This window comes from Eretmochelys imbricata, chromosome 3 (genome assembly GCF_965152235.1).
Source record: "Eretmochelys imbricata isolate rEreImb1 chromosome 3, rEreImb1.hap1, whole genome shotgun sequence".
Classification (NCBI taxonomy): Eukaryota; Metazoa; Chordata; order Testudines; family Cheloniidae; genus Eretmochelys; species Eretmochelys imbricata.
The window spans coordinates 180,766,821-180,780,628 of NC_135574.1; the positions used below are offsets into that span (position 1 = coordinate 180,766,821).

The 13,808-nt window shown below is 42.5% G+C and overlaps 1 protein-coding gene across 23 annotated transcripts in view; it reads left to right on the top strand.

Moving 5' to 3' along the window:
- NRXN1 (neurexin 1) overlaps nt 1-13,808 on the top strand; it is a 1,233,750-nt gene that overhangs the window by 433,693 nt on the left and 786,249 nt on the right. The gene's annotated exons all lie outside the window — the stretch shown is intronic.

Sequence of the window (13,808 nt, forward strand, 5' to 3'; positions counted from 1 at the left end):
AGAGCTGTAGCAACCAGAGCCACAGGGGCCAGAGAAGCAGTCCAGGGAGCTGGAGGCAGAACAGCACCAGTGCTGAGGCAGAGTGGAGCTGGAGCTGGAGCTGGGGCTGGAGCAGTCTGGAACCAAGTGCGGTGAGCAGCTGGGGAGAGCAAGAGGGGACCCTGGGCAGTGGGCCCAGTGCAGGTAGATGCCCCCAGCCAAGACGCCTGGCAGGCCAGACTTGGAGGGGGATCATAACCCTCACAGGGTGGGGGTGGCACTGGGAAGAAGCATCCTAGAGCCTGAGGGCGTGTAGCCACCGCCAGAGCAAGTATCCAACCCGCAGCATCCCTGCAGCACAGCCAGGGCCTGAGAAGGAGGCCTGGGACTTGTGAGAAACAGACTGAACAGCCCTGATATTCCAGAGACACTGGTTGTGATGTCGCTGTGCCACAGAGTGGGGTGATGCGTTTTCCTTTAACCTTTCCCATTTTTTCCTTTTTTTAAAAATTTGATTGCTGTTTAATAAATTGTATTTCCTTTGAACTGTATGTAATGATCAGTGGGTCAGGGAAGCATCTAGTGCAGAGAAAGCACCCTGGAGTGGGGACATCCTAGACCCTGCCCTAAGTGACCACAGCAAGGTTGGGGGTTGAGCCCCCCAGGAATCCTGGGCCCAGCCTTGTTGGGGTTACGAGGAGTCTGCCACATGGGAGAGTGGAAGGGGAGCCCTTGAGGTCAGGCAGGCCTCTGGATAAAGGAAGTGGGAGAGAGGAATCAGATCCTTTCCCTAGCCCATTTCACCAGGATAGTGCATAAAACAGGAAAGTTCCCCACAATAGCAGGACCATTCCCCCACTTACAAGTAGTAACTTAATCCAAGTCAGTGTGCCAGTCATCACACCATGGGTGTAAGTCCCTGGGTTTTTTTTACAATTAAATATATGTATATACAGCAACATAAAACCCATCATATTTCCTTTAAGCCTCTCACTAAGGCAGAGGTGGGCAAACTACGGCCCACGGGCCACATGCGGCCCGCGGGATTGCTTGCCCTGCCCCTGAGCTCCCGGTCGGGGAGGCTAGCCCCCACCCCTCTCCTGCTGTCCCCCCTCCCCTGCAGCTACGCCACCACGTGGGCAGCACTCTGGCCTGCCGCTCCTGTCGGGCAGCCCGGCAGTGTGGCTGGCTCTGGCATGGTAAGGGGGTGGGGAGCTGGAGAGTTGGATAAGGAGCAGGGGATCCCGAGGGGCAGTCAGGGGTCAGGGAGCAGGGAGAGTTGGATAGGGGGTGAGGTCCCAGGGGCGGTTAGGGGTGGAGGGTCCTGGGAGGAGGTGGTCAGGAGTCAAGGAGTAAGGGGGGTTGGATGGATCGGGTATTCTGAGGGTGTGCGAAGTGGGAAGGGGTGGATAGGGGGTGGGGGCCAGGCTGTTTGGGGAGGTACAGCCTTCCTTACCCGGCCCTCCATACAGTTGCAATACCTTGATGTGCCCCTCGGGCCAAAAAGTTTGCCTGCCCCTGCACTAAGGGCTTGGTTTGGTTAAACTCTTGAGGTGGTTGCTTTCTGAGGCACAGCAGGCAATTTAATAAGCCATTTTTTTGTTTTGTTTAAGAAAGGAAAGTAGACAGTTCACTCCTTTAAAATGTTGGTCCCCAGCTAACAGATCTGTCATCTTGTCAAAGAGAGGAGTGTCTGTCAGAAAGCATCTCCCTCATGCCCCTGTTGCTATTTGGAAACTTCAAGGCTGTGTTAAGGTTCATATTTTTTCTCTCTCTTTCTGCAGAGCCTTTTTTATATACTTTAATTTTAATATTACATAATTTTTGTTCATTTCCCTCCCCTTTGGTTTAGTATTTATTTTCTATAACCAACATTTTGTTTGTAATGTCAGTCTATTACCTACTGTATGTTTAAGAAAAACAACATCCATTTATTCAATTTTTTATGAAAAAGAAATGTATTTCACACAGGGTGGATTTGATTTAAATCAAATTGATTTAAATCATGATTTAAATAATTTAAATCACTAGTCAGGAAGACTAGATTTAATCATGGATTTCTACATAAAAGTGCATTCTTGTTGGTTGTTATAACCTTAATACATATTCTTCACAACTCATAGATAGATGTTGGTTTCATTTTTAGAAGGTACATGCAAAATTTTTAAAGTGATTTCTTTTGAAAATTTTCAGATTAGTTTTACACTATATCAGAAAATTAATGATTGTTTGGTTATTTCATTTACCAAAGGTAATTGAAGCAGATATTTATGAAGTCATTGGGAGGTTAACTATCTCCAATTCAATAGGTTAATCATTAATATTTGGAGGATTTTCTTGCCATGCTGTATTAGGAGGAGAACATCACTAGACAAACATTTAAATTGCTTTATTTAACTAAAACAACAACGTTAAGTATTCTGGATTTTTTTCTTCAACAGCAAAAATATATTTTAACAAAACAAACATATGAATTTTTGAATTTAAACATTCACGTTTTTTAAAATTGGGTTTGTTTTTGTTAAAATTGTTTTTAACTAAAATAGTTAAATGAAATATTAAAAAAAAAATTAAATCAACTACGTCAGCCAAGTCAACATGAGAAACTTAAAATATTGGCTTCTGTAGCTAACTCAGTCATCTTCACCTTCATTTTCCTGTTTCTTCATTACCTGGAAAAGAAAAACAAGCTTTCCTACTTTTTCAGGTCCCAGTTGATTTCTCAATTTGGAATGAATTAGTCCAAAGGAAGAAAATATTCTTCCTACACCTGCAAAAGAAGCTACTGCTGTTAAAAGTGAGATTATCACTTCAACAATCTCTGAATCCAAGTACTTAAGTGACTTCCACCAGTTCACTGGTGTGACTTTTTTTAAAACATCATCAGCAAACATATATTTCTTGAATAGTTCTTATTCCCAAACTGGGTCTCTTTTATGGTCTGCTGCCATTATAGGTTTTCCCTTCTAGTGAGAGAATGGTACGGTAGATCTCAAATCAATGAAGGCTGCACTCAGAAAGACCTCCAGATTTCTGGAAAATGCTGCTCAAACAGTTTCATGTTTGTTTCTACTGCCTGTCCCTCCCTTCTCACAGTTATCTCCAGACTTCTTCTCCTTGTCCAGAACTATTCCACCCCCAATAATCTTCTATTCATTGAACTTCTTGAAACTTTGCACTTTTAGAGAGAGATAAGGGACAGATGGACTCTCTGTACACAAATTTGCAGAGGGACAATAGGGTTGAGGTCTGTCATTTCTCACCTGTCCATATTATTTATTTATTTTAAAACAGTTTTGCTGTTAACAGGCGTCAAAGTTCCTTCCCCACTCTGAACTCTAGGGTACAGATGTGGGGACCTGCATGAAAACCTCCTAAGCTTACTTTTACCAGCTTAGGTTAAAACTTCCCCAAGGTACAAACTATTTTACCTTTTGCCCTTGGACTTTTGCTGCCACCACCAAACGTCTAACACTGTTTACTGGGAACGAGTCTGTTTGGAAACGTCTTTCCCCCCCAAAATCCTCCTAAGTCTTACACCCCCTTTCCTGGGGAAGGTTTGATAAAAATCCTCATTAATTTGCATAGGTGACCACAGACCCAAACCCTTAGATCTTAAGAACAATGAAAGAGCATTCAATTTCTTAAAAGAAGAATTTTGATAGAAAAAAAGTAAAAAGAATCACCTCTGTAAAATCAGGATGGCAAATACCTTACAAGGTAATTAGATTCAAAACGTAGAGAATCCCTCTAGGCAAAACCTTAAGTTACAAAAAGACACAAAAACAGGAATATCCATTCCATTCAGCACAGCTTATTCTCTCAGCCATTTAAAGAAAACAGAATCTAATGCATATCTAGCTAGATTACTTACTAAATTCTAAGACTCCATTCCTGTTCTGTCCCCGGCAAAAGCATCACACAGTCAGAGAGAGAGAATTTGTTTCTCCCTCCCCCCCAGCTTTTGAAAGTATCTTGTCTCCTCATTGGTCATTTTGGTCAGGTGCCAGCGAGGTTATCCTAGCTTCTTAACCCTTTACAGGTGAAAGGGTTTTTCCTCTGGCCAGGAGAGATTTTAAACATGTTTACCCTTCCCTTTATATTTATGACAAAAGGCATGTTATCTCTAGAGACACAAAAATCCAGTTTGGAACTGCAAAACTAAGCATCTTTGATGGTATCTTCTAGACTGAGTCCCATTGGGTAGATAAAAAGATAAACCTAAATAATCTATACAGAAGCCCCTAGAACCCATAAGATTGGGTCCCTAATCCATGAACTATTGGAACTCATTTACAAAACTTTTCTTAAACATTACATGAATATATTGTCTCATACTATAGAATTAGCATTTATAATCCCTATTCCATGATGAGATATCTTTGAGCTATAATGTATCTTAATTAAAACTATCTTGAGATAGTTTTTTTCCTCAAAAAGCATTTTACCAAAACAATCCAATTTAAATAAAAAAATCCTCTTTAAATTAAAAAAATCATATTTTTTTTTATTTTTTTAAAAAAAATCATTGATCTTTATCCACCCTGATTTCACATCAAGGCAATTCATTAATGATCTGTTAACAAATATGGAATCCTATTCTGGTCCATGCTTTAAGAAAAGTGAAATAGCACAAGAAGCAGGGTTAGTGAGATTTGCAAACAATTTCTGCTATCACATACTTCATTATTTTCCCGAAATGTATATATCAGAACATTCCTATTACATCAATGAAAGACAACATCATAAATCAGCTACTGGGTAAGGTTCAGTCCTGTCTTATTTGGGTCATCTGCTGGCATAAAGAAGGTTACAGAGCCCCTTTCAGCAAAAAGCTTCATTGGCACACATATTATTTAGTTCTGCCTTCAAACTAAATCTACCCTAACTTGTTAGAACCTCTGTGGGGAGTGCAGCAGTGTAAACAGGCATGGCAGCTCTCACTGTTTCAGAGGGTGCTATTTGTTAGGCAAGTGGACAGAAGTCCATCCTGCTGTAGTTACTAACAAAAAAAGAAAGGCTGAAGATTTAATCCATGAGAGGAACAGATAAGATTTGTTCTTTTTTACTTAAAGGTGTGAAGTTCTGCAACAGTAATGCTATTTAGCAGCTGTCACATCATTATTCTTGCAGCAACTGTTTACAAAAATATGCAATTTAGTTTGTAATTAAGCCTAACTGGTTTTGACACACATTTTTTGCTTCACACATGAACTTAAAATGTTCACTGTATTTACTTGTAAATTTGGAACTATGAGTAGAGTTATATTCTAGGTTTATGGCCTTATTACTGGAACACCAAGCCCAATGACCAGGAACATTTGGGTGCCCCAAGGAAGGATATGGGAAATGGACCTTACATCATTATATTGTATCTTGCAGTTCCCACACTCAGGAAAATTAGATGATGGATGTTAAGACATTGACACTGCTTCATCCTCCATATAATGCGTCTTCATCACTGGCTCAAAATGTTTTAAAAAAAGCAGCCATCAAAAAACACCCAGACCCACATTCGTTTCTTTTGATTCAGAACACATACAAAGGACAACACGATATGTACTCTGTTACACAGAGGGAGGAATCGTGATATTCCTGTAAAGCTGTATTAGTGCAGTTGAACAAAAATTATTAAGACTATCTATTGTTAGCGTCTGATCATTGATGTCATTACCCGGAAGTGATACAGAATTCATTATAGAAAACTCAAGGAATGGGAACAAATCCAGAAACCCAAACTGAGTTCTGTTGAGTGCATAATCCATTGTCTTATTGATTGAGGAAGAAGCTGCAAAAGAATAAGAATTCAGAGAATTACGTTCAGTGATTTTACTGAAAGGTCATCCGATGGGACACATTAAATAGATGTTTGTCAGTCATGGCTGCATTTATTTGACCTTTCCAATGACAATTCAAGCTGCTTTTTCCAGTAATGAGGTATAGAGTCGCTGATTTGGCTTTTTATTTTCTTCCTCAAGGAAAATGCCATTAAATTTAGATTTAGTCTTGTATATTTAAAGAAGGGTGTCAAGGTTCTTTCCCCACTCTGAACTCTAGGGTACAGATGTGGGGACCTGCATGAAAAACCCTCAAAGCTTATTTTTACCAGCTTAGGTTAAACTTCCCCAAGGTACAAACTATTACCTTTTTCCCGTGGACTTTACTGCTGCCACCACCAAGCGTCTAACAAATATATAATAGGGAAAGAGCCCGCTTGAAAACGTCTTTCCCCCAAAAATCCTCCCAAACCCTACACCCCCTTTCCTGGGGAAGGCTTGATAAAAATCCTCACCAATTTGCATAAGTGAACACAGACCCAAACCCTTGGATCTTAAGAACAATGAAAAAGCAATCAGGTTCTTAAAAGAAGAATTTTAATAGAAGAAAAAGTAAAAGAATCACCTCTGTAAAATCAGGATGGTAAATACCTTACAGGGTAATTAGATTTAAAACATAGAGAATCCCTCTAGGCAAAACCTTAAGTTACAAAAAGACAGAAAAACAGGAATATACATTCCATTCAGCACATCTTATTTTATCAGCCACTTAAACAAAACAGAATCTAACACACATCTAGCTAGATTACTTACTAAATTCTAAGACTCCGTTCCTTTTCTGTTGCTGGAAAAAAACAACACAGAGACTTTGTTTCTCCCCCTTCCAGCTTTGAAAGTATCTTCTCTCCTCATTGGTCATTTTAGTCAGGTGCTAGAGAGGTTATCCTAGTTTCTTAACCCTTTACAGGTGAAAGGGTTTTTCCTCTGGCCAGGAGGGATTTTAAAGGTGTTTACCCTTCCCTTTATATTTATGACACGCCCCCCAAATCACAGATAGGGTGAAACACTGGCTGGGATTTCTTCTTGAAGCTCTAGGAGAAAACAGAGTTAATAAGACACATGCACCTCTAAATATACTACCAAGTACATAAAGACTAACAATATTTCCCACATCTCAAGGATGATTTTAACCAGTTGATTCCGGGAAACTTTCATGGGAGAGTGCATCAGCCACTTTGTTAGAAGCTCCTGAGATGAGTTGGATGTCGAAATCAAAATCTTGGAGAGCTAAACTCCACCGAATATTTTTTTTGTTATTTCCCGTGGCGGTATGAAGCCACCGTAGCGCAGCATGGTCGGTTTGCAGGTGGAAACGCCATCCCCAAACATATGGGTGTAGCTTTTCCAGAGCGTAGACAATGGCGTAACATTCTTTTTCACTGACTGACCAGTTGCTTTCCCTCTCAGACAGCTTCTTGCTTAGAAACACTACATGGTGGAATTCTTGATCCGGTCCTTCCTGAATTAAAACTGCTCCCACACCATGCTCGGACGCATGTGTGGTTACTAGGAATGGTTTGTCAAAGTCTGGGGCCCTTAGCACAGGGTCAGACATGAGTGTCGCTTTAAGCTGGTTAAAGGCCTTCTGACACTCTTCGGTCCACTGAACGGCATTTGGCTGTTTCTTTTTGGTTAGGTCTGTCAGTGGGGTGGCAATTTGGCTGAATTGCGGTACAAATCGTCTGTAATAACCGGCCAAGCCTAAGAAGGATTGGACCTATTTCTCTGACTTTGGGACAGGCCACTTTTGGATAGCATCCACTTTGGCCTGTAGGGTGTTGACCGTTCCTTGACCCACCTGGTGTGCAAGGTAAGTCACTCTGTTTAGGCCTATTTGACACTTCTTAGCCTTAACAGTTAGTCCTGCCTCCCTTATGCACTCAAAGACTTTTTGTAGATGTTCCAGGTGTTCTGCCCAGGAATCCAAAAATATGGCCACATCGTCAAGGTAGGTGACGGCATATTCTCCCAATCCTGCTAGGAGACCATCTACAAGTCTTTGGAAGGTGGCGGGTACATTCTGCAGCCTGAAAAGGGAGTACATTAAATTCATACAGCCCGACCTGTGTGGTGAAGGCTGACTTTTCGTTGGCGGATTCATCTAGTGGTACCTGCCAGTACCCCTTGGTTAAGTCCAAGGTAGAGATGAACTGGGCCTGTCCCAGTTTCTCTAATAGTTCATCTGTGCAGGGCATTGGATAGTTGTCTGGGCGAGTTACAGCATTTAGCTTATGGTAATCCACGCAAAAACGTATCTCCCCATCTGGATTGGGAACTAGAACCACTGGAGATGCCCATGCACTGCCAGGGGGGCAGATTACCCCCATCTGTAGCATATCGTGGATCTCCCATTCTATAGCAGTTTTAGCTTGAGGAGACACCCGGTAAGGTTGGACTTTAATTGGGTGAGCATTACCTGTGTCAATGGAGTGGTATGCCCATTCAGTCAGTCCTGGGGTGGCTGAGAACGTCGGCGCATAGCTAGCGCACAGCTCCTGGATCTGCTGTCACTGCATATGCCCAAGGGTCATGGAGGGGTTCACCTTTTCCACGCCACCATCACTTTTCCCTTCGTAGTAGACACCTTCAGGCCACTCAGCGTTGTCTCCTCCCTGGGCTGTAAACTGACAAACCTTTAATTCTCTGGAATAAAAGGGCTTTAGAGAATTAATATGGTAGCTCTTAGGCTTTTGGTTGGAGGTGGGGAACGCTATGAGATAATTAACAGCTCCCAGGTGCTCCTGGACCATGAATGGCCCTTCCCACGACACTTCCATTTCATGGGCCTGGAGCGCCTTTAAGACCATGACCTGTTTCCCTGCTTTGAAGGAACGCTGTCTGGCATGTTTATCATACCAGGCTTTTTGCTCTTTTTGAGCATCCTGTATGTTTTCTTTAGCAAGGGCTAAAGAGGTTCGGAGGGTGTTTTGTAGGTTGGTTACAAAGTCTGGAATGTTAGTTCCTGGAGAAAGTGTAAACCCCTCCCATTGCTGCTTCACCAACTGTAATGTCCTCTCTTCTTATCACCTGTGTCTGACACACTAGGCTGGGTGTGGGCAGACTTAGTTTGTGCTCTTCTTACTTGCTGCACTTTGGGTATGCCAGAGATTAGAGGTATTAGTTAAAGAGGTACAAAAGGACACATTTTCCCTTCCATTTCTCCTATGAAGCCCCTCCACATTAAAGCTCTAGGAGTATCTGAAGGCAAAATGTGTTCTCCACTGGGTGACATGAGTTCAACTCCCATTGAAGTAATTTCACTTGTTCAGCGAGTAGGGGTTGCAGTTGTATAACTGAAGAAAAATTGAGCTCAAAGGTGAGGTTGAAAGAGAGGCTGTGCTAGATGTTAGACCTGTAAAGCTCGTTGCAGCCAAAATGTGTTCAGATGTTAGTAGCTGTTTGGACTTAAATATGTTTTGTCCTAGGTGAAATCCATCTTGATGAATGTTTCGATACAAGTAAATAAAAAAGCAAATAAATTAAAGGAAAAGGTGAATGATGTAGAAACTGTAAAGTAATAAATGGAAACTTCTGATAATTATGTAAAATATTTATTAAAAGAATTTGTTCATCTTATATCCACATCTTGCATGGGATCAATTTATCTGCCAGTCTAAGCACTATAAGCACAACTTTATGGAACGTGCAAACAGATGTATACATAAGAGACAGGTAGTCTTTGTAAAATCTGCCCTGACTGTATCTGGTCCCATGCACCTTACCCAGGAGATTCTCTGGACTCTGAAGAGAAAGAATAATGTTGCTGTCCCCAGTTCTCTCAGGCTGATGTTCTCGGCACAAAGTCTGCATCCATAGGGATGATGGCAGGTCCAGTTGTGATAGGGTCCTCCTTTTCAGGTGATCATTCCCATTCGTATTGACTGTTAGCCCTTGTCCATGAAGGTGATTTGGGCTTCCTGTATGGATGTATTAACTCTCTGGGCTTTATAGCCCTGCACATTTTTTTTTTAGTACCAAAACCACCTATTTCATGATGCATTTCTCAGTGAATGCCAGGCATAGGAAGCAACCAGTGTGACAAACACAATCAAATGGTATCTGTCTGAAATGGAGGAAATATTATGCCCAGTTTGGAAGTTCATACTATGTAGATCTGACTCCATATTTGAGAAAGGCTCTCCATGAAGGCAAAATTAGCCTTGGAGAGGATTCTACTGTGTATACAATAACCAGAAATATGCATGAGCTTCAGATGGATCCTCATGCCCTTACTCTTGTCCTTGTAGGACTTGTCCATCATCACATGGGATTTGGTTTGCCTCCTTATTTCTGCAGACAATGACCAATACGTAACAAAATTTTGCTTCTTCCTTGATCTGTACAGTGAGACAGTGAGTCTGTATCACCCACACTGGGACAGGAAATGAGCCAAACCTACCTATCTTTTATAAAAAGAAAAGGAGTACTTGTGGCACCTTAGAGACTAACAAATTTATTTGAGCTTAAGCTTCCGTGAGCTACAGCTCACTTCATTGATGAAGTGAGCTGTAAGGAACGCATCCGATGAAGCGAGCTGTAGCTCACAAAAGCTTATGCTCAAATAAATTGGTTAGTCTCTAAGGTGCCACAAGTATTCCTTTTCTTTTTCCGAATACAGACTAACACGGCTGCTACTCTGAAACCTATTTTTATAGTTGCTATTACTGTAGTATCTGAGCACCTCACAATCTGGAATGTAGTTATTCTCTTGACACCAGTGTTCGGTAGGCAAGTAGTAGTATCCCTGCTTTACAGGTGGAGAACTGATGCACAAAGAGATTAAGGGCTAGATTTACAAAGGGACTTAGATAACCTAACTGCCACTTCCAGTGATTAAATCCCAGAATAAGGCCCCATTGGGATTCACACAGGCCACCTCAGCAGCTTCTGAACCATAGGCACATAAACTCACTTTCTTCCTAAATTTTTGCAGTGTAAATTCCGACACTTCTACCTGTACGCGTGTACAGTGCAGATCCACACCGGGCAGCATGATGCTTAAGCACCAGAGAGATGTACAAATGGGGGAAAGATTGGCATTTCTCTGCCTAACTCATCTGTGGGCTCCATGCCCACCTACTGGATCAGGCCCAATAGGTGAAATACATTAAAATGCCCCTCCCACCAAGGGAGGCGAGCTGGATGAGGATGTTCCTCATAATTTTTATCCCAGTGATTACGGTACTCAGCAGAGATGTGGGATACCATTAGATCAATTCCCCCCTCTACCTGAGAGGAAAAAGGGATTTGAGCAGAGATCTGCCACCTCTCAACTGGACAGGAGAGATCAGATCAGTGATCAGAAGAGAATGGGTTAACAACACTTTCCTGAGCTGATGCCATTCGCAAAGGGGGGTGACTTCCATTTTCAGTAAAGTGGACTGCAGATTGTTGGGATAGAGAGGACTAAGGAAGTTGCCCCACGGAATTCTGGGATACTTCCGGCTGACTTCCAGGACCAGAGTCAAGCACGGCTGCGTCTATGCTGCAAAGCAATAGGGCTCGGACCCTAGGCCCTGTTTTAACTTGAACTTGGACCCACCAACCCTGCAGGGACTTGGGACCATTGGACTGAGCCCTGGATTAGCATAATTGGAGTATAGATGCAAGGGAGGGTTAGGCTTGAGCCCAGACTCAAGCACAGGTTTGCATTGTAGTATAGACATACTCTCCCACAGTATTCTTGTCAGCAAGTTAAAGAAGTATGGGCTGGATGAATGCACTATAAGGTGGGTAGAAAGTTGGCTAGATTGTCAGGCTCAACAGGTAGTGATCAATTGCTTCATGTCTAGATGGCAGCCGGTATCAAGTGGAGTGCCTCAAGGGTCGGTCCTGGGGTCGGTTTTGTTCAATATCTTCATAAATGATCTGGAGGATGGTGTGGATTGCACTCTCAGCAAATTTGCGGATGATACTAAACTAGGAGGAGTGGTAGATATGGTGGCAGGTAGGGATAGGATACAGAGGGACCTAGACAAATTGGAGGATTGTGCCAAAAGAAATCTGATGAGGTTCAACAAGGATAAGTGCAGAGTCCTGCACGTAGGACAGAAGAATGCAATGCACCGCTGCAGACTAGGGACCGAATGGCTAGGCAGCAGTTCTGCGGAAAAGGACCTAGGGGTGACAGTGGATGAGAAGCTGGATAATGAGTCAACAGTGTGCCCTTGTTGCCAAGAAGGCCAATGGCATTTTGGAATGTATAAGTAGGGGCATAGCCAGCAGATCGAGGGACATGATCGTTCCCCTCTATTCGACATTGGTGAGGCCTCATCTGGAGTATTGTGTCCAGTTTTGGGCCCCACACTACAAGAAGGATGTGGAAAAATTGGAAAGTGTCCAGCGGACGGCAACAAAAATTATTAGCGGTCTGAAACACATGACTTATGAGGAGAGGCTGAGGGAACTGGGATTGTTTAGTCTGCAGAAGAGAAGAATGAGGGGGGATTTGATAGCTGCTTTCAACTACCTGTGAGTTGGTTCCAAAGAGGATGCTTCTAGACTATTCTCAGTGGTAGAAGATGACAGAACAAGGAGTAATGGTCTCAAGTTGCAATAGGGGAGGTTTAGGTTGGATATTAGGAAAAACTTTTTCACTAGGAGGGTGGTGAAGCACTGGAATGGGTTACCTAGGGAGGTGGTGGAATCTCCTTCCTTAGAGGTTTTTAAGGTCAGGCTTGACAAAGCCCTGGCTGGGATGATTTAATTGGGGATTGGTCCTGCTTTGAGCAGGGGGTTGGACTAGATGACCTCCTGAGGTCCCTTCCAACCCTGATATTCTATGATTCTATGATTCTAAGAAGGGCAGGACTTAGGCCTTCTCCTCTATGTCTCCCATTGGCTACTGTAGGCAGGAGCTTCCTAGTGTGCTGGCTTTTGTGAATTCCATTTGGAGGTGCCTACCTCTCCCCATTCATTGTATAGAGAGCCAAGATGTCTAACTCAGGTTTTATCAATCCCAGCAATTTTTAGGTGCCTAAATGTTAGGCCTAGTTTGGTTTGTGAGTCTAGCCCTAAGTGACTTGCCCAAGGCCCCAAAGAAAGTTGATCATGCAGCAGGAAATTGAACCTCGATCCCTCAAGTTCTAACACCCTAGCCACTGCACCATCCTGAGCTCCAAATGAACTACCGAATGAGCTAGTCAAAGCTGGTCTTTTGTAAAAGAATGTGTGGGACGTGCCAGCTGTATATATTTATGGGAGGAAGGACAGTATTATGGGGTAGGCACAGAACAGGGAGTCCTGAGACTCACCTTCAGTTTCTGGCTGTACCACAGACTTCCTGTATGTACTTGGGCAGCTCACTTAGAACCTAATTTTCAGGAAACATGAAACCCCAATCTTAGGTCTCTACAGTTAGGCAATGCAAACACAAGTTTGGCCTTTAATCACTCTGTGTTACAGATTTTATCTACAAAAGCGGGTGATACCTGCCCCACAGATATCTTGTGAAGCTAAGTTAATTAACTTTAATAAAGTTATTTGAGAACTCTGGATAGAAGGTTCTATATAGGTGCTAATATTGTTTTGTTTTGAAGCTGATAGGCCATCAAAGTGAATAGCTAATGTGCAGCCTCTGTGAGACTTCTCTTGAGAGCCACTCCTCTCCCCCAAATAATAGTAAATGTTTATGTGTTTATGTAATGGCAAAGTGGAGGAATGGTAGGGAGAGTTTTAAATTGCATTGTATTACCTCCTGTGATGCAATTGGCCTTTCCTGGTGTTGTAAGAGGTAGCCAAACCATCTGTTACTATAGCACCAGAACAGTGAAAGCATTTCCTTTGATTACTGCAGACTTCTCCCTTTAGAAAGTATGGTGTCCAATCCCAGGCAGGTTTTTTTTAAAGTGAGATTTTTCTCTTGAGAAGGAAATTATGCTTTTCTCCTCCGTATCATACACCTAGCCTGTTGAGATATATTAGGGTCTTCTCTGAAGGAATTTTGGAGTACAAATGACAATTTGTCATTGAAGTAAAAGGGGCTGGATTGAT